Below are 22235 nucleotides of genomic sequence, written 5' to 3' on the forward strand. Positions count from 1 at the left end.
TGAAATGTCATTTTGATGCCTCGAGGGATTCTGATTTTCTTTATATGCGTACGGAATTTTCATACGGAATTCAGTAGTGTGGTCCCTTTGTGAAATAAGCCTTTATAGTAAGGCGTACGAGGCAAGACTACCAGATTGTTCATTCAAGTCCATACGGCGGAGGTCACAGCCATTGCTCGAGCTCTGAATCTAACATACCACACAAAACCAGGATTGTGTTTTAGGAGGGCGATCGAATGCGCAATTAACTGTAATTCAATGCAACAAATTGCGTGTAATGCTCTGGAATCGCTTTACTGCATATTCTGTCAAAGGGAAAATAAAATCCGCATACTTGTGCTTGGATCCTGTAAGTTCTCCTAATCCACATTATTATTATTAATGGTCTATCACAGTCCTCCAATTCGACCGAGTGGTATTTATAGTGTGGGGTTTCCGGGTTGCATCCTGCCTTCTTAGGAGTCCATCACTTTTCTTACTATGTGCGCCGTTTCTAGGATCACACTCTTCTGCATGAGTCCTGGAGCTACTTTATTATTATTATTATTATTATTATTATTATTATTATTATTATTATTATTATTATTATTATTTGAAAAAAAACTCTCTTATCTCTAATATTAATAACAATAAATGGTCTACAATAATATCATTGTTAAAAGCTTTGCTGAAGATGAACCCAGAGGAGGGTTCGAAAGCTTTTACAGAGTTTTACATGAGATTTTTAACAATTATATTATTGTGGACCATTTAGAACATTATTATTGTTATTATTATTATTATTATTATTATTATTATTATTATTATTATTATTATTATTATTATTCTGTTGAATAAAATGGCAGAATTCAGAGAATTAATCTTATATATTATATATTATCTTTTCTATTATTTTTGGTAGAAAACCCTCTTATAGGCAAATGCTGTTAAAAAGAATGGCAGAATTAAGCGAGTTGATTTTATACATAGTTTTCTTTATTTTTCTTAGCGAATTGTAAGAAAAATAGTAAAAACAATATATAAAATCAACTCGCTTCATTCTGCCATTATTTTTAACAATATTATTATTATTAATTATTATGTTTTTTTGTTTTTTTTTTGTTTTTTTTTTTTCTATCACAGTCCTCCAATTCGACTGGATGGTATTTATAATGTGGGGTTCCGGGTTGCATCCTGCCTCCTTAGGAGTCCATCACTTTTCTTACTATGTGCGCCGTTTCTAGGATCACACTCTTCTGCATGAGTCTTGGAGCTACTTCAGCTTCTAGTTTTTCTAGATTCCTTTTCAGGGATCTAGGGATCGTGCCTAGTGCTCCTATGATTATGGGTACGATTTCCACTGGCATATCCCATATCCTTCTTATTTCTATTTTCAGATCATGATACTATCCATTTTTCCCTCTCTTTCTCTTCAACTCTGGTGTCCCATGGTATTGCGACATCAATGAGTGATACTTTCTTCTTGACTTTGTCATTATTATTATTATTATTATTATTATTATTATTATTATTATTATTATTATTATTATTATTATTATTATTATTATTATTCAAAATATGCCCCTATTTTTATGGAACAAGCCCATGGGCCCATTGACTTATTGACTTGAAATTAAAAATAATATGGACTATCAAAGAGTTAGAAGCAGTACATGTTATGGGTCGTCTTCCTTTTAATAGGAGCAAGAATGTTAGAAATCGATCAAGGATTAGGGGTATTCTCCTAACCCATTCATATACTTTCAAAGGGCAGTAGTACGCCTGAGTGTACTCACTAGGATGAGTTGTCAGATGAGCATCCTTTAGTTCATTTACTCAAGTAACTTGAGCGGTAAAACTTCCATCTCGTTGGAGAATCCATTGGTTTGGGGGGTGGGGGATGTAATGCATACATCCCAACACGCATTAGTTTTTTTTTTTTATGAAGGCTGTTATGTTTTTTTATTTCTTTTAAAGATGTAATTTTTCTTCACGTATCAACTTATTTTTAATCTTTATTTTCCTATACTTGGGGAGTAAGCTTACAAACTACTATGTTGTTTTTCTTCCTCTTGTTGTTGTTTTTCTTGTTGTGGTGGGGGTAGGAAAGCCCTATGGAAGAACCTAAAAAGGTCTGAAAAAGATGTTTCACGTTGAGTTACAGATACAGGAATTTTAGGATAGTATATTTGTGATTTATTTATTAGAATGAAAATATAAGATAATATGCATTTTAAACAGTACAGAAAAAATATTTTTAATAAAATATAGCGTATATATTTTCATTTTCGTCGGTGAAGCAACGGGGCTATTTGACTGTAGATTTGAGCACGCGCCTCCAGTAAGCTGGTGGTCGGATCGCACCTAGTTTATTTCTGAACTTATTTATTTTCTTAGGTAGGAGTATGAATGATTGAAAGGATTTTTTTGTTTTCACTTGTGTTCATCTTTCGTGCCATGTTGTCACCTACCATTTCGTAGGATGTCTATGCTTTGGGCTACATCCTTAAGTGCCCTAAATACATCCTTTTTATATATTTAAGTGGCTGCGATCCGTGAACCTTCATCTCCATTGGAAGATGGAAATTCCTTGACGGAAGGATTCACTTTGGCAAACGGATGGCTTTTTTTTTTCTCTACTCTCCTGTCGTCATTAACGTCTGCGGATTATGTAAATCTCTGGGATAACAGACACTTCCCTCGCTAATGCTTTGGAACTCGATGAAACGAAGGAAAAACTCGTTTTTTTTTTTACTCTATATAGGAAAAAACTCCTTTTTTATTTTTTATTTACTGGATTATAGGATTTCTGGAGATATGAAATATACTGTTCTCAGTAGTAGTGGCATATTATTATTATTATTATTATTATTATTATTATTATTATTATTATTATTATTATTATTATTATTATTATTATTATTATTATATTTGCTTTTACCACCACTTCTACTAATAGCGTTTTTACACGTCAACTTTCTTTTATATGATTTTATACTTTTTCGGGTTTTAAAGCGTGTCATTTTAAATATCATCGTTATAAATATGATTGTAAATCACCAATTTTTCAATCACTTCCATGGCTATTACTACCAATATTAACGGCAACAGCAACTACAGTAGTGGTAAGAAGTGGTACCGACAGATCTGCAAATGTACTGCCCCCCCCAAAAAAAAAAATAAATAAATAATAATCAATTAATAATAATAATAATAATAATAATAAAATAATAATAATAATAATTAATAATAATAATAATAATAATAATAAATAATAATAATTGGGTAACTAAAACATTAGAGAATGTGGGTAGAAGGGTACCTATAAGAATTTGTGAAACTCACGGGTAACATAGCAATTTATGCTGATTGCAATAATTGCATAATTCCAACCGAATTATGTAGAGTACATTTATATCCATAAAGAATAAATGTAAAACTCAAATTGACGACAATTCATATAAGAAATTTACGCGAGTAAACCATGAAGAAATAGATGCAGACATAATGGATATGTGGAATCCAGATCTGTATGTAAACTTGGAGATGTGTCCCGTAGACGACAATGCAGACCCTCTGAATTGTGCTGGAAAATGCAGACCTTCTGATTTGTGCATAGCAGACGAAACTTCTGCATATCGGCAACACTGGACTGTTAAGTAGTAGTAAACAGGTACTCGTCGAAGATAGTTCCCGTCTGCTAGGTGGGGCCTACTTTTTGAATTTCAGATCTGTAGATGGAGACGACTATCACTTTTGACTATTACCGGGAGTTTTAATAGTAGTAGCCGCAGTTGGTGTCGAAAATTCTCGTCGTATTTGGAAGACAGACGTCCTCTCCCAAGGGTTTGTTTCACGGCGAGTGTGGCGGTGGCCGGGATGAATCCTGAGTGAGTGAGTCTCCTTGAGCGTCAAAATTCATCCTACATGAAATTACACCATCCATTAGGATTAATTACAGTCCATTAGGACGAGATTAATCACTGACAGACCATCACTTATCTCTAATTAATCAGTGCTTAACTGCCCATGATAGGCAGCACTTACCAGTTCATTAACTCTCTATGAATATATTTTGCGACTCATTAATCACTTGATGATACTTGGTGCTCGGCGGCGCATTCATCAAAATAGTTACATCGTCAGTGATTTGATCGCCGGGATGATAGTCTTGGCGATCGTTTTCAAGAGGGTAGAAACGGTCAGGAGTTTTTTCGCAGCAGTCTTTATATCTTGTGAAGAAAAAGAAAGCGGTTCGAGTTGTATGTACTATCACTTGGAAAGTGAGCGATTATCTCTCTCTGTCTCTCTCAAAATACACATTACTAACATCAGGTCAAGTTTGATATTGTAAAAAATATAAAAGATTTAGTAACGTAAAAAGGTATTCTCTCTCTCTCTCTCTCTCTCTCTCTCTCTCTCTCTCTCTCTCTCTCTCTCTCTCTCTCTCTCTTTCAAATTACACATTATTAACTTTCCAGTCAAATTTTATATTACTTGGAAAAAAATACGAGTAATTCTCTCTCTCTCTCTCTCTCTCTCTCTCTCTCTCTCTCTCTCTCTCTCTCTCTCTCTCTCTCATACACTCTAGTAACATTAGGTTAAGTTTGATATTACTTGGAAAGAAAAAAGATTTAGTAAAATACAAGAGTAATTCTCTCTCTCTCTCTCTCTCTCTCTCTCTCTCTCTCTCTCTCTCTCTCTCTCTCTCTCTCATTTTATTAACATAACGTCAATTTTTTATATTACTTGGAAAAAATAAAAATTTGGTAAAACAATAGGGTAATTTCATAACGGGTTTGCTACAGCAGATCTTAAACATGAACCAATTTTGCCGGACGGAATGCAATAACATCGACAGTAAAGTAAGTCTAAATAACCTGAAAGTAAGTCTAAATAACCTGTGGCAGTTATAGTAGAAGTGAGCTCAGAGCGACGCTAAGTACGTTTTGACTTATTTATTAACTTAATTTTGCAGCAATAGCAGCAGAGAAGTTTATACGTAGCACCCAATGAAATGGCGTTCGAGTTCAATTTCCTCAGGTGGATAACGCGCCCCAGTGGCGTGATTGGTATGGTCTTGGCCTGCCACCTTGGTGGCCGCGAGTTCGATTCTCGGGCATTCTACTGAGGGGGTTAGAGATGTGTATTTCTTGTGATAGAAGTTCATTCTCGACGTGGTTCGGAAGTCACGTAAAGCCGCTGGTCCCGTTGCTGAATACTGGTTCCATGCAACGGAAAAACACCATACAAACAAACAAACAATCAGGTGGATAGTTGCTTTATATCTTAAGGAAATTAAATATTAATATTCACTTACTGAATTTAAAGGTTATTCTTTCAATTCAGGTCCTCCGTCGTTAACGAGAAATGTCGTTTTGGGCGAAGGAGTGTCCTAACTCGGTCGAAGTTCATACTGGCGAAAATCACCTCTCCTGTCCTCGTTTCGGGAGGCGGGTGGAGGGGGAGGGGGAGGGGGGGGGGGGGGACAAATGAAACCTTCCGTTATATGAGACTTCTTGCTTGCATTTACCACGAGGCTGGGCCAGAAGTGCGTCGCGCTTTCTTCTTCCTCCTCTTTGAAAGTTTAGACTTATTACGCTGGGGTTTTGAAACCCGACCGGAAGTGTCATTTCCTCGGCTTTCATCATCTGATTTTTCATGTTCTCTGCAGAGCTTAGCAAAGCAGTGTGTGTGTGTGTGTGAGACGCCACCAAGGCACCGTCGTCTTTATGTTGCTTAAATTAATTTTCTTTTATTTTTAATTTTTTTTTATGTTTTGCTTTGTTCCTTTTATTGCAGATATTATGATACTGAACTTGTCCTGGTTTTCCCAGTCGTGTTGTAGAGACGACCATTCTGTAATGGATGATTTTGTGTTTATGAGAGAGAGAGAGAGAGAGAGAGAGAGAGAGAGAATAGTAACATTTAATGTGTGTGTTTGCTTGTGTAACCCACACACACACACACACACACAGAATAGTAACATTTAATGTGTGTTTGTGTTTGGGGGGTCTCACACACACACACACACAGAGAGAGAGAGAGAAGTAACAATTGATGTGTGCGAGAGGGAGAGAGAGAGAAAATAGTAACAGTTGATGTGTGTGAGAGAGAGAGAGAGAGAGAGAGAGAGAGTAGTACAGAATTAATCTAGGGTCTGGGGTCTTTCAGAGGCCGAAAACGTCTTGGGAGCCACCGTCTCCCGTCTCGAGATGGCGGAAAGCTTCCTTTTAAATTATGCAAACCAAATTATCCGCTCGTTTTGTCTGCTGCTCGACGCCGCGTCACGTGGCCCAGGGGAGAAGCTTATTTTTGTTTTTGTGTTTTGCTTTTGGTGTTGCCTTTCTTTTCATTCGCTGTGGACTTTGTTTCTTATTCTCTTCCAAGGCTCCTTGACTCTGGTAGTCTGAGAGATATAATTGCAGTTGTCTCGGAGAGCTTAGTTTCTTTTTTTTTTCCGCCATTTGAATGTTATCCAAGTTAGCATATATTTTGTAAATATCCTCCTTATTTGTCTTTTTTATCTCCTTCCAGTTCAGTTTTATTTCAGCTTCATCTTTTATTTCAGTTTAGTTTATTTTTTTTTTTATTTTTTTTTTTTTGGTGTTTACGAGTACCCTTTAATGTAAAAAGAATATATTTCAATTTTATCCTCAGATTTTTTCCGTTGACCCCCAGAGGAATTTTATATTACTTGTATTGTTTTTCGTAGTGTATTCGTTTCCTTTTACCCCGGTTTTATTGTGTATCTTAAAATTTCATCGAAAATAATTCAATTAGTGAAGTATCCTGTAAATGATCCCTTTCTGTTCTCATTCAGAGCGGCTATGCTTTTCAGATTATCTTTGTTTTGCATGCTTACTTTTTTGTATTTAAACAAAACAAAAAAGGGGTTGTGCAGTTATTAAGGTTAATTATTCAATCACACAAGGAGTTGGATCTGTCAACAGGGCAACTGAACAACAGAGCTTAGACTTCGAATCGCTGTCGGCAGTTTCCAGGAATCCTCCGCGTTGTTTCAGATTTGTTGACAACTTACAAACATGCTTAGGAACAACAGTATGAATGCGCGATGAAAGTTCCTCTAATTGGCACGGAGCAATATACACGTTTGACAAGGTCCTAACAAGGCTGGGAGTGCGGTCGAAGATGGGTGGTCTGCGGTTTGTTGTTCCCAAGGGGAAAGTTAATTTGACGTTTGGAAAAAAAAATTAATTTTACAGATTAATTATGGACATTATTAATGAATTTAACTCATCTCATTGTAGTCCGTTGAGTGAGTAGCAAGTGGTACTTAGTTCGTACGTTGTACTGTCAAGTTTTGTGACATATTTAGTCTTCGTTTACACAAAGCGAATCGAATCGACCCATTTCATGAAGACTCAACACGATTCATGATTCGTCTTGATTCGCCACGCTAATTTCAATGTTATCGTTGACACCAAGCTAATCGTGTCAATTCAAATCATATCGATTCGCTTGGTGTCAACGGTTGCATGGAAATTATTGTGGTGAATCAACACGAATCATGAAACGCGTTGATTCTTCATGAATTGAGTCGCTTCGATTCGCTTGGTGTTAAACGGTTACATGAAAATTAGTGTGGCGGCGAATCGAGACGAATCATGAATCGTGTTGATTCTTCATGACTTGAGTCGATTCGATTCGCTTGGTGTAAACTCAGCCGTAGTAGCAGCGCAGAAAATGGGGGATGTAAAGCTAAGATAATTATGTAGTAGTAGCAAAGGAAATCGTGGCTTTTTTCATAAGTGAAAATGTAATCATGTAAAACATATGGAATGTGTCTCGTGTTTATAGTTTGTATAAAGAAGGAAGGAAGTTTGAATTCTTGCTGTCTCGTGATCATGCACCAAAGAAAAGAAAAAAAAAACAAGGACGTGATAAGAGTTTGGATTAAAATATCTTGATTTATGAAACCCGAGTATATTTGCAAAATAATCCACACTTTCCTGGCATATTTGGTGATCATATAATACTCCTATATCTATATATACATTTATAATATATATATATATATATATATATATATATATATATATAATATATATATATATATGTGTGTGTGTGTGTGTGTGTGTGTGTGTGTGCGTGTGTGTGTGTGTGTGTGTGTGGGGGGGGGGGGGGGGGTGGGGGGGGGGGGGGATTAAGCTACAAATGTCTTTCGCTCTACCTGGGAATTAATATATTTTCATATATGTTAATCGAAGGGGAATTTTTTAGTTGACAATAACTTCGTCCTCTTGTGGATTCGAACCAGCGGAGTCGGTAACTTCACTGAAGTCCTGATTTCTCCTCTATTCGCTGGTTCCAATCCACGAGAGGAAATTATTATCAACTAAAAAATTCCCTTTCGGTTAACATATATAAAAATATATTAACTCCGAGGATGAAATTACAGTATATTAAAAGACTATTGTAGCTTAATGCATGTAGTATATGAATCATGGTTATAAACTGATACCAAAATCTGTTCCAGCCCCTTCCCTGTCCCACAAGCAATTCTCTCCCAAGAATGCAGTAAAATGTTTAAATTCGTAACTTTGACACCAGGTGGAAAGAACCTTGGTGCCCCCACCATGTCACCCAGTTTGAATAGTTAACGCATTTGGAGTGGGGAATGAGTGTTCAAATTTGTATTGGGGAAAGGTCGTTCCTTTTCTTCGAAGACAGTTCGTCTGTGAATAGGTTTTATTGGTTTTCTGTAAATGAAACACTATTGCGATGACTTTGTCTGTCCGTCCGCACTTTTTCTAACCACCCTCAGATCTTAACAGCTACTGAGGCTGGAGGGCTGCAAATTGGTAGGTTGATCATCCACCCTCCAGTCACCAAATATACCAGATTGCAACCCTCTAGCCTCAGTGGTTTAATATTTTATTGAAGGGTAAGGTTAGCCGTGGATCGTTCTTGTGGCAACACTCTCCTTAGGCGTGTGACACACCTCACTTGACCGCGTCCGGGAAGCAACTGAGCTCTGGCCGGTGGTAGCTGATAGCTTTATACAGCATTATACGCTGTACAGAAAACTCGATGGAACCGAAGAAACTTCGGCGCAATTTTTGCTTGTTTTTCTAGAGGACATTTCATTGCGTATGGTGTTTCAGTAAGACTTATATGCATATACGAATTGTTAGGCATTGTTAAGTTGATACCAGTTAGAATGACCATTGTCCATTTTCTAAAGCGATCGCTTAGTAATATATATACTTCATAATTGAGCTCTGCCCACTATAAAACCTGCTTGATTAATTATATAAAGAAGGAATTTGGCAGTTTTTAATGAAATTTATTTAAAGCTCCTACATTTTGTTTTTAAGTGTTGTTTGATCGGCCTTTGCATCGATCAGTCATTAAAGAATAACACTACGAGAGGATATCGAATATGCGTGCATGTGTTCATTATTGTCATTTTTATTGTTGTCGTAGAAATAAGTAATTAACATGGATTTACAAGGGGATTCAGTTAGTATTTGTAATTAGAATCGGGCGTCTGGGCCATTGAACTTTGGTGAACACATAAGATTGGTGGCGGGTTAACGTTTAACGGCATCTCAGGGTGATTCTTTTTCAACAAAATCTCTCTCTCTCTCTCTCTCTCTCTCTCTCTCTCTCTCTCTCTCTCTCTCTCTCTCTCTCTCTATGCTAAAGAATCCCATTGACTACTATGAGATTCAGGGCCTCTGTAACACGGTTAATTCGCAATAACTTTTTATCTATGCATTTCATAAATATAACGCTTATTCAGAATACATATTATATCAACACATAAATTTTAAGTGTATTCTGCACTACGTAGGTTTGAATAAATTTGGTACTTATAATGTAAAAGTGACCTTTTTTGAAGACGGGCCAACTTACTCAGAGAAAAGGTTTCGAACGCACTCGTTACGTAACTTATGACAGCATTTCTTCCCTCATTCTCGATGGATGATTGGCTATACGTAACGAAGGCTAAACCTCTGGCAACAATGACATACAAATTTAAATACAAGCAAAGCAGTACACCTTTATGAACTCTGGAACCTCTCCACTGATAATTGTCATAATGAACATACCAACAAAATATGTTAATAAATATAAAAACACTTCGATTATTAGTCTAACTCCCAAAATAAGTTTCCAAAGAAATTACAGTCTACTTTATAGGTCACAATCAGATTGACAAGATGTAGGGAATAGTTGGTAATTATCAAAAACATAGTAGACAAGCTTGATTGATAACTGCTATATCCAATGTCAAGCAATTTTTATTTATTGGCTATCTACCTATTTACTGAAAAAAATAGCCAGTACCGTATATTGGCTTTAAACCTTCACCAATAATTATCGTCAGAATGGTGACTTCATGAGGCTCCACCCACTTTCGCCTCGTTATAATTCAGGATAACACTGAAGGCTACCATGGGCATTGTTGGATTAGAAAATTTAACTTCTGGCTATAAAAACTAATTTCTCGAGTAGTTGTAAGAAGTGCTAAATGCTCTCAAGGATCCCAGCAGTTGGCCTAAACGTTTTAATTCATGTATATTACTGCTATACTGTTGCGGCACTGCTACAGTAGTATTACGACGCTAGCACTGATACCCCACCCACATCTATGTATCGTTCCGCCATTCATAAAGTCTTTGGGTTTCAGAGCCGATTTTGGGAAATTTCTGTCTGGTGGATTGGCGGGGCAACATTAGTCAAAAGGTGTTTGTTTACCTTGCTTACGTAATGAATGTTTTTCGACTCTTGGCTCGTAATCATTGGCCATGGCGTCGGCTAGATCATTTTTACTCTATAAAAATTAAAACTATCGGGTTTAGGTTATTGATAATGCTGACAAAATTTGTGTGTGGTTGAAAATATACATATGTCAACTTTCAGCTACATCCGATGCTTTGACAAGGAGCAAAGTCCAAAAAACCGTGTTACAGAGACCCTGAATCTCATAGTAGTCCAACAGTTCAACGACGCGCATTTTGCCTTTGGCCGAAGTTCAACCAGGCAAACCCACTGCTCTTACTTGTATCCCCCGTAGCGGGGTAGTAATGTCAGTGCACCTCTTGTGGTGCACTGTAGGCATTACTTACCGCTCTTTGAAGTGCCTTCCGGCCCCTAGCTGCATCCCCTTTCGTTCCTTTTACTCTACCTCCTTTCATATTCTCTTCCTTCCATCTTACTTTCCAACCTCTCTTAACAATTGATTCATAGTGCAACTACGAGGTTTTCCTCATGTTGCACCTTTCAGACCTTTTACTGCCAATTTCTGTTTCGGCGCTGAATGACCTCACAGGTCCCGGTGCTTGGCCTTTGGCCTAGGTTTTATATTCAATTCTTAATATTGTAAATCAATAGGGTCACGGCAGCTTTTGGTAGTTTCTTTTATGCCTGAGTATTCCTGAAGATAAAAAAAGCACTCGGGGAATTTATAGTACGAACCTCCTTTTAGTGCTCTCTTGTCAGTGTCCCATATTGGTAATAGATACAGTAAGGATAATACTTACTGCCTGGGAATATTACTAGTGAGTAATGGAGTGAAGGTAGTCGATACTACCTTGGAATATAAGATATCATTAGCTCACATCTTGACGCCTACCACCCATGCGTGTCTGGAGGCAATTCCCACGCCGCTAAGTCGTCGGCAGTTATTTCACCATCTTATAGGGTTTAGGCAAATTCTTCTTGGGTTTTTCATGCCTATTTTTTCGTCATACATTTTTTTCTTCCGTGACATTATTATTTATTTTTTTGGTGGGGGGGGGGGGGGGATTATAAGCTAAAGTATCCCGCAAACATTCGTTTATTTTTCTTTTATCGAAAGAAGTTTCAGCTTCATGGTGATCATTTTCACGCGGCAAAATGATTCTACTAAATGTATTTACTTCATCTCAAAATAAGTTGATTCATTACTTTATTTATTTTACTGATTTATTTCATTTATTTTACTTATTTCTTTACTTATATCTATATACATTCATCACGCGTTGGGAATCCCTTTTGGGGCACCGAGGAGGGCGATTCCCACCGAGCACCGAGGAGATGATAAGTGGCCGAAATGTTTTCAGGAACTGCAGCGAGATGCGAATGTCGAGTTCATGGCCTGAAATGGCAGTGTTTAAAGTGAATGCCACATAAATTTCTTAGCATACGAGAGAGATAGAGAGAAAGAGAGAGAGAGGGTCCGAAGCCCGAACTGGCAGTAATAGTAAGATTGTTTATGAATTATTTTCTCCCGGGTGTCCTCCTCCTCCTCCTCCTCCTCCTCCTCCAACGATGACTGCTTTTGATGGTCAGCGTGACCTCCTTCTTCCTAATGGCCCCAAGTGGATGCATCCTCTGGGCCTTTTCCAGAGTCTCATGTCGGCGGAGGTCACGTGGTTAACGTCACTCATGAGTTATGGCGTAATAATGCCCTGTGGATATCGCTTGGTCGTTCGGTGCCGTGTTAGCGTTTCAGCCTCTGGCCTTTATTTATATGTTTTGTTTAGCTCTCCGGTTGAATTTTTCGAGTTTTTCGTCGTTTGGTTTTTCTCCATTTCATTCTATTGTTTGGTGTTACTGCTTGCTCTTTTGAAACTCCTCGGATATACCTACTGAGGTAGATCTTAATGAGAGAGAGAGAGAGAGAGAGAGAGAGAGAGAGAGAGAGAGAGAGAGATAGAGAGAGAGGAGGTTCTTTCATACCCTTGGTCCCCAAACCCAAATCGCTATCCTCCTTGTACCTCTTATGAAGTCAGCAGAAGACCAGCGTAGGGAAGAGCGACATCGTCCATCGATCTCTGGTTTTTAGGCAGCAGAAGCAGGAGTAGAAGTATGAGCAGCAGCAGGAGCAGAAGCCGGAACAACATCAAAAGCAGGAGCAGAAGCAGAAGTAGCAGTAGAAAAGGTGCAGAAGCAGCAGTTGTAGCAACAGCAGAAGTAGGAGCAACAGGAGCAGACTGAAGCAGCAGCAGGAGGAACAGCAGAAGCAACAGCAGCAGAAGCAGGAGCAGAAGCAGAAGTAGGAAAAGAAACAGGAGCAACAGCAGCAAGCAGAAGTAGGAGCAGGAGCAGGAGCAGGAGCAACAGCAGAAGCAGAAGCAGTCGTAGAGAGGAGCAGAAGCAGCAGTTGGAGCAACAGCAGAAGTGGGAGCAAAAGGAGCAGAAATCAGCAGCAGGAGGAACAGCAGAAGCAGAAGCAGGAGTAACAGCAGCGTTCGAGAAAAAGCAATTCCGCTGATGGTCGCCGAATGAAATGGAAAAGAACGGCACCAAGGATGAAGTAGTGTTCTTTATTTGTTCTTTTAGTGGCTGTTAAACCTTATTTACGACCCGCCTGCCATGGCGATCACCGTTTCGGGTTAGGGAGGTTAAGAGGGACAGTGTGTGCGTGTGTGTGTGTGTGTGCATGTGTGTGTATGTTTTAGTGAGAGAGAGAGAGAGAGAGAGAGAGAGAGAGAGAGAGAGAGAGAGAGAGAGAGGTTGGAACTTTAGAAGTGCAAGTGAAGTTGCAATACATTAGTACCCTTATACCATTCTCACTGCATTTTCATACATTTTTATCTCATTGTTGATTTATAAATTTATTCACTTTTTTTTTGAGTGGGGTCTCTTCTTTCTCTATTTCCTTGTAACTCGTCTTACTTCTTCCAACTGAATACCATATTCTTTGGATACATGAATTTCAAGTCATTGGCCCCTTTTGGGGGGACTTGTTCTAGGTGAATAGTTTCATCTTCTGAATAATCATAATTGTTATTTTTTATTATCCAGATTGATCTGGACCACTAAATAAGGTAGTGAGATTTTTCCATCACCTGAAACCTTTTATCACGGAAAACAAAACATGAATTGTGACAAATATGTTTCCAGGAGCTCTAATGGGCGAAGGGGGTGGATGAACTCCTGATTTCTTAATTAAAAAAAAAAAAAAAAAAAAAAAAAAAAAAAAATACTGTTCTGGAACTTGCAGACGACAGTACTAACATCGCTGCTTAGTCATCGACCTCCAAACTACCGTGATTTTGGGAACCTGGCAATTCCCTCTCTTTATTCTGACGAAGGGTTAAGGTTTCAAACGGCAAATTCTTCTGATTCCCTGCACTTGAGTCAAGAGGCTCTGCGCATTTAGTTTCACTCGTGTAAACATTACATTGCCTTTTCGTTGTGCGAATGTCAAGAGATCACAGTATCCGTGCATGACAATATGTACTTTGTGTGTGTGTGTGTGTATATATATATATATATATATATATATATATATATATATATATATATATATATATATATTATATATAATGTGTGTGTGTGTGTGTGTGTAGTATATTATATATTTATATATAAAGGTAAAAGGCCCATAAAACACTATTTGAACGTTGCAACCACATATTTCGAGCACTTCCCTGATTAGGAGCACAGAAGGAAGTGCCCGAAATATATGGTTGCAACGTTCAAATAGGGTTTTTTGAGGGCCTTTATCTTCATATTGTACTGTTGTAAAAGACATTCATGCATATATATATTATAGGATATATATATATATATATATTAGTATATATCTATATATATATATATTTATATATATATATGTATATATATATAAAATAATGGAATATATATATATATATATATATATATATTATTATACTATTTTTACTATATACTATATATATATATATATGTATATATATATATATAATATAATATATATATATATATGTGTGTGTGTGTGTGTGTGTGTGTGTACACATACACACACACATATACATATACATGTATATAAATATCATCCATTTTACTTTTCACCCTCTACTAACAATAGATTCATAGTGAAATTGCGAGGTTTTCCTACTGTTACGCTTCTCAGTTCGTTTTATGCCAATTTCCGTTTAGGCGTTGAATGACCTCATAGATTCCAGTGCTTGGCCTTTGACCTAAATTCTGTACTCACTCACGAGCTCTCCATTGCCAGCAGTAAGCCTAAATATTAGTTGCTGGGGAGGTTCAAGAAATCGGAAGTTATCGAGTATTAGTTATTAAATGTCCTTTGTTGTCAAGTTCTCCGGCGAAATTTAGCGAAGATGCTGTTTCATTTTTGCAAAATATAAATAGGAAACTGAATTATAACAACGAAATCGTTTTTGGGAATTCACAATAGTTGCAAGTGCTTTTTAAATTCCGCGTCTCTTGCAAATCCCTTGTTTTTGCAAGAGAGTGTCCCTCGCAGATATACTATGCTTCTCTTACCAATGTCTCTCTTGCAGCAGATGTCTTTCTCTGCCAAGTAGCTTTCTATCGGCGTTCTTCTCTTGCAAATGTCCTATCTAGAAGATTTTAGGAAATATTTGTGCTCGTTCTTTCTCCTTCTCTCTCCCCCTGGCGCTTGCTTGCTTCCACACACTCTCTCTCTCTCTCTCTCTCTCTCTCTAATGTCTTTCTCCGAGAAATGGTCCTTCTTATTCTTTATTCCTAATCTGTTTTTTCTCCCTCTCTCATATCTCTTTCCCTCACAATTGCTTTTCTCTCTCGAGTATCTTTCCCTCTCAAATCTCATTGTGATTTGAGAAGTTGCAGGTCGGTTTTGTCCTCTTGTAAGACAAACAATGAAATTGATGATAGAGTCTGTACGTTTTGTTCATGCTGCCTTGTTCTTTGGAAGCTCTAGAAAACTCGAGAAGCGGCTCAGTGGCGTGGTTGGTATGGTGTTTGCGTCCCACCTAGGTGGTCGCATGTTCGATTCTCAGCCATTCCGTTGAGGAGTGAGAGATGTGTATTTCTGGTGATAGAAGTTCACTCTCGACGTGGTTCGGAAGTCACGTAAAGCCGTTGGTCCCGTTGCTGAATAACCACTGGTTCCATGCAACGTCAAAACACCATACAAACAAACAAACAAAATAGAAAACTCGAAGCATTGTCAAATTATAGTTTTAGAGCGCTGCCTCTTCTTTGGATTGTGATATTAGATGGCAATATCTGGCATCAGATGAAAATGAATCTATAAGTCTTAATAGTGACTTTGAGGGTAACGTCAATACTATACTAAGGATGGTAAAGGTAATAACACTCAGTAATTATGGTGTTACTGGATCAAATACCCTCTTTTGTCATCGCCATTGGAGAGTGGATGTGCTGAAGCTACTGAAGATTTGCCTTATGTTGCCGTGTACCCTTTTTTATGATTCTGGGGGAAAAAAATCTATTGAGAGGGTTTTTTTTTCCGGCCCGTTCGCACTTTTTCTGTTCGCCCTCAAATCTTAAAAACTACTGTGGCTAGAGGGCTGCACTTTGGCAGGTTCGTCATCCAACCTCCAATCATCAAACATACCAAATTCCAGCCCCCTAGCCTCAGTAGTTTTTTTCATATTTCATGTAAGGTTAAAGTTAGCCATAATCGTGCCTCTTGGAACGCAACAACATAACCAACACGGCCGGTTGAGAGTTTCATGAGCAGCGGCTCATACAGCATTATACCGAGACCACCGAGATATAGATCTGTTTTCTTTTATTTGTTTATGGTTCTGACGAGGATGCCTCTGCCGACGTTCATTCGGACTCAAACGGGAGCGTTTTGCCTGAGATAAGAAAGCACGAGCGGTTATCATGAACAAAGCAGAGGGGAGTGGGTATGGGTACGGCCCCTGGGAGTAATGGAGGAGGCTTTCTGGAGTCTGCAGAAGTGTGAGGGGTGTAATTAAGCAAATGTATGGGGGTGTCGATTGTCCCCTGGAAGGGATTAACTCTCGCGAATGAGGGGACAGTGGAGTGAGTTGCTTGTCCTCGATTCTCGACTTGGAGATATTATTCCTTTGCTGGGTTTCTTTTCTCCTTTTCGTGCAGTTTTTCATCATGCGTATAGTTAGAAATGATCTCTCTCTCTCTCTCTCTCTCTCTCTCTCTCTCTCTCTCTCTCTCTCTCTCTGTCGAACCTTTATTCATTTGCTGTTTCAGGGAGATGTCTCAAACAGACGACCAACCATCTTGTGGATTTTTGTTGTCAAACATTATTTCCCAGATAAAATAATCCTTGGTAATCCTGGAGATTAATTGTCAGAAGTAACAGCTTTTGGAAATTTCATACTAGAATCTCCAGCACCATAAATAAAGATTTTTTTTTTTTTTTTATTTAAAAACTGACGAGAAATGACCAATGAAAAATGGCGAGCACGAGCGATGGCAAAACGGAATGGCTAACCAGGCCATCAGACTATTTTTCCCAGTTTTTTTTTTTTTTTTTTTTTTTTTTTTTTTTTTGCGAAATGAAATCGAACTTGCGTTCGTTTGGTGACAGGGAGACCTATCGGAAATTCGTTAGCGTTCCGCCGTTCATTTTGCGCAAGTTGCTGAGGATTGGAATTTTATGAGTTCGTATGTTTTTGAGTGAAACAAGTTTCCATTTTGATCGACGTTCTCAATTGTGTTTATTGCCGTTATTGCAAACAACATCGCTGCATCGCTGTTGCATTGCCGCGCTCTGCACTCTTTTTGGGGGGACTGCAAATGTACTGCCATTTTTATTGTCTGTTTTACGAAGCAAATTCGATTCGGACATTGCCATCCGTGTAACGTAGCGATTGAGCCTTCCTCCAAAAAAAAAAAAAAAAAAAAAAAAAAAAAAAAAAAAAAGGATGATGTGGCCACGTGGCACGTTAGTAATAGCAAAAACAGTTTTTTTTTTGCCTTCTTTGTATATGTAGTCTAAATAATAGCTAAAAAACAGCATGAACCAATTGATAAAAAGGTTTTTTTTTTTATTTCTTTCGTAATGGCTTTACCATTCTATACAAACTTTTTACCTAAGTCGTATAAAACACTTAGTCCAAATATAGTTTAAATAATCTTTCAACTCGACACTCGTTGTCGTTGTCACACGGTGGGGAATAAAGTTACTTGGCCGCTATGTAATTGAGTTAAGCGTGTTGTTATACACACACACACACACACAAACTCCCGGATGCATGTGTGTGAGTCCCATGTTAATATGGACTCATAAGTGTCGGTGTGTGTCTATTTTTAGGTTTATTGATGTCAGTATACCCCGTAGGGGTGTTGTACCTTCCGGTGCACTGTAGGCATTAAGGTTCTTTGCAGAGTGCCTTCGGCCCCTAACTGCAACCCCTTTTGTTCCTTTTATTATACCTCTTTTCTTATTCTTTTTTCTTCATCTTACTCCCCACCATATCCCAACAATTTGAGGTTTTCCTCTTTACATCGTTCAACCTTTTACCGTCAACCTCATTTCAGCGCTGAATCACCTCATAGGTCCCATTGTTTGGCCGTTGGCCTAAATTCTGTATTCAGTTCAATTCAGTGTCGGCATCGTCATCAGTTTCCAAAATTGTTATTGTTTATCGATACATTTTGTTTATACAACTGGAGATCTGTAGTAGGTATGTCTTGGCTGGCTTTCACGACTCGCCAAAAAGAAAGTGCTTGTTTTTACACAGTCTTTGTAGATGTTAGAATTATTGTTTTAATTTTAATAATAAGTTATTACTATTATCTTAAAGCCGTACTCATAGTCCTTGTATCCTTAATTTTTATTATTAATATTATAGTAGATGAATTTTACTGTAACTACATTTTCTTTATGGCGTAATATTTGGGTGTAAATGTTTGCTTAAGATAAAAGTTTGCACATTAAAACTAGTAACGAAACCTTAAGTTAGTTGAGCTTTCTTTTCTGCATCGTAAATTGACATTTAAAATTCATATTCCCCTTCATAAACGGCTCTTATAAACTTGTCTGTATTAAAACAGTGGGAACTGGTTTTCCAGTACAACACCGTATGATTTAATATATTCTTTAAAAACGCACTTAATTCACCTCTAGTCATCAGTACAAAAATAATATTTCATACGTATATCATTTAACACAGAAGCATAGAAAGATGTACAGATAAGACCTTGAGTCCTTTCGTCCCGTCTTTCTGTCCCTTTCGGTCGAATATTTGGACACATGAAAAAGGGTTTGGCAGAATCATAAAATGCTCCGCAGGACTGTGGTAAAATTAAGAAGGCGATTTGGGAAAATATATGACGCAGGAAATTTCGCGTTCGGACTTACACAAAAAGAAGAGTTTTATGGATATACAGGCGTTTAGTTAACTTTATTATTATTATATTATTATTATTATTATTATTATTGATTATTATTATTATTATTATTATTATTATTATTATTTCTTGGAAGAAGAAGACCCTCTTTTAAGCATGTGCTGTTAAAAAGAATGGCTGTATTTAGCGAATTAATTTTATATGACAACTGTTCTGTTCTTATTATTAATCGCTTCTCCGGCTCAGCAATATTATTTGATAACTGGCCAGTATCCATATTGGTATTTAATATTAAATATCAATATGAATATTGGCCAGTTATTGATTATTAAATAATATTGCTGAGCCAGAAAAGCGATCAATTTGAAGAATAGAAAAGTTGTCATATAAAATTAATTCGCTAAACACAGCCATTCTTTTTAACAGATTATTATCATTATTATTATTATTATTATAATTTGGTAGCGTGCCAGCCATCTCATTTAGCATTTTCCTAGAGTGGGCGATCTATTTAGGAAATTTTGTTAGTAATAGTCCTGTAGTAATTACTGGACTGCTGCAGTACACTCATCACTTAATTACTGAGCAGTGATTATGGGTGTAATTAATTTACTCTTATTTACTCTCACGAAAATGCTCGCCATAATATTTGTTAATGGAAAATTACCGTGTTATCTGGCACCTCTCCAAATTTTGGACACACACACACACACACACACACACTGAATCGTGTATGAACCCATGTAAAATAAATAAAAAAAGCTTGCATAAGATTTCTCTATGTTTATCACATTCTGCTTTTCCCTTTTGCTTTCAAACTTCTCAGTTAACTGTTTCATAACAGACACTTGATCCCAAGACCTTTCTCTATATCAGTTCTTTTCGCTAATCAAACCTTCTATCATCTGTCTAACCTTATCCAAAAACCTACTATACACCTACCTTGGTATACTTAGCAAGGTATTCCCTTCCCCCCACCCCCTTTATTTCTTACCATCTCCTCTCACCACTTTTTTCTTAATACATTCCTTTGGAACCTTTCCTGCAATTTTTTCTCAATACATTCCTTTGGAACTTTGCCTACAATTATTTCTTAATATATTCCTATGGAACCTTTCCTACAATTTCATCTTAATGCATTCCTTTGGAATTTTTCCTACCACTTTTTTCTTAATACATTCCTTTAGAACCTTTCCTATCACTTTTTTCTTAATACATTCCTTTGGAACCTTTCCAACCACTTTTTTCGTAATACATTCTGGAACCTTTCCTCTATCCAGACATAACTTCCATGACCTGGTCAGCAAGTTTATCCTATTCCCGGGATCTTTTTATTTTACATTCTCTATATTGTCCTCCTTACGTCCTGACCTCAACATTCACAAGTTTATCCTAACACCATCCACATGTAAATTGTTTTTTTCCATCTGTCCACCCGCCTGTGGTGTTTGCGTATGGTAACACTGCGTCCTGGGCTTCAGATAGTTACGCCACGTGAAAGTTGTAGGTAAATAAAAGGATATCTGGGTGTACATTTGCAACTGAAAAGTGTTTTAATAATTTACTGTATGCGAATTACACCGTTAATATTCGAAATAGGATGTTGTTATTATTGTTGAATGTAAGCTGCCTTTTCGGGGTGGCGAATGGAACAGCCAGACGCAGTGGGGGAGCGTAACTATTTAAAGCCAGGGCCCCAGTGTTACCATACGCAAACACCACAGGCGGGTGGACAGATGGGAAAAAAAAACAGAGTATAGTAAATCATCAGCATACTCCTTGCATCGACCTAAGACTGTATTTTCTTCAAACATCATCTCTCCATTTCCTTGCAGAACAACTTATTCTTCTTGAAGTCCTTGCTTACGTTCTCTCTCTCTCTCTCTCTCTCTCTCTCTCTCTCTCTCTCTGAGGTGCCTTCTTGTAAGCACAAGTACATTTTCATGTACTTCTGCTTACGATTCCTCTCCTGTTTTACAACTGCGTTTCTCATTTCCTCATCCCGCCACTCTTTTTATTCCTTCTTCCCACCTTCCTACACCCAAAAACACTTCCTCATAGCCTGTTCTCTTTATATGCTCCTTCACCGTCAGTATCTTTAACTCTAGCCAATTTTCACCCATTTTCTAGTTGCTTGCTCTTCCTTAGCTTTTGTTTTAACCAAATAATGATTAGATATATCTCCAGTCATTCTCTAGTTCACCATTAGCACCATCTATTAAGTGATTCATACACTGAACCAATAAATGATACAATAAACGCTTTTCCTAATCGTTTTGTCTTGTCTCTTGAGCCAATACATGATACAATAAACTTTTTTCCGAATCATTTTATCTTTCCCAAGAGAAATTGGGTTGTGCATTTAAATGAAGGCCTCTTCTCGTCGACGGGTACACGAACAAAATGATAATTCATAATCAAGGGGTTGGTAGACGTTCTTTTATATTTTATGGATACTTAATCTTCCTCAATCTTTAGTGTATACTGTAAGAAATTTATAATTTGTATATACCATGTATCCGTTTTCTCTCCTTCAACGTGAAATTTTGAAAGCTCGTGTCATTTATAAGTCTCAAAAAGGTGATTGCACTCGGATGATCACCCATAGTTTCCATGTGTGATTCTAGAGGTTGGCAGGACTGCTTCTGTGGTTGGCAGGACTGCTTCTGTGCTGAAATCAACGACGTGCGACTCTGCTCTTTGTCGTAGAGGTTGGCAGCCCTGCCTTCAAGCCGCCTCCCGTCAGGCGGTTTGAACACCGCCTTAATAATACTTGCAAAACATCTCGTGGGGTCATTTCATTTGCTGCTTTCTTCAATTTCACGAGCATTCTGAAGCTTTGTAGACGTCGTTGCTCGGCGGGGGAAGTTTTCCGCAGAAATGGGAAAAAGTTTCAGTCCCATGAGATGAAATACAAAAGCCGTCAACCTCTTTGATAGTAGTTGCAAACAAATTGGAATTCTTTCGCCGACCTAGAGAACATGCAAAGGGGTTCGCGACTTTTTCACTCGAAAATACGGTTCCAAGTCTCCGAGTTGGCAGGCTTTGATGTACAATCTCTCTCTCTCTCTCTCTCTCTCTCTCTCTCTCTCTCTCTCTCTCTCTCTCTCTCTTTATATTAAATTATAGTGTAGTAGTCTTCGTTTTAAAAATGAAAAGAACAGCGTTGCATTGGTTTTTATTTATATATTTCTCTATAAATCTGCAATAACCGC

Source organism: Macrobrachium nipponense, chromosome 24 (genome assembly GCF_015104395.2).
Source record: "Macrobrachium nipponense isolate FS-2020 chromosome 24, ASM1510439v2, whole genome shotgun sequence".
Classification (NCBI taxonomy): Eukaryota; Metazoa; Arthropoda; class Malacostraca; order Decapoda; family Palaemonidae; genus Macrobrachium; species Macrobrachium nipponense.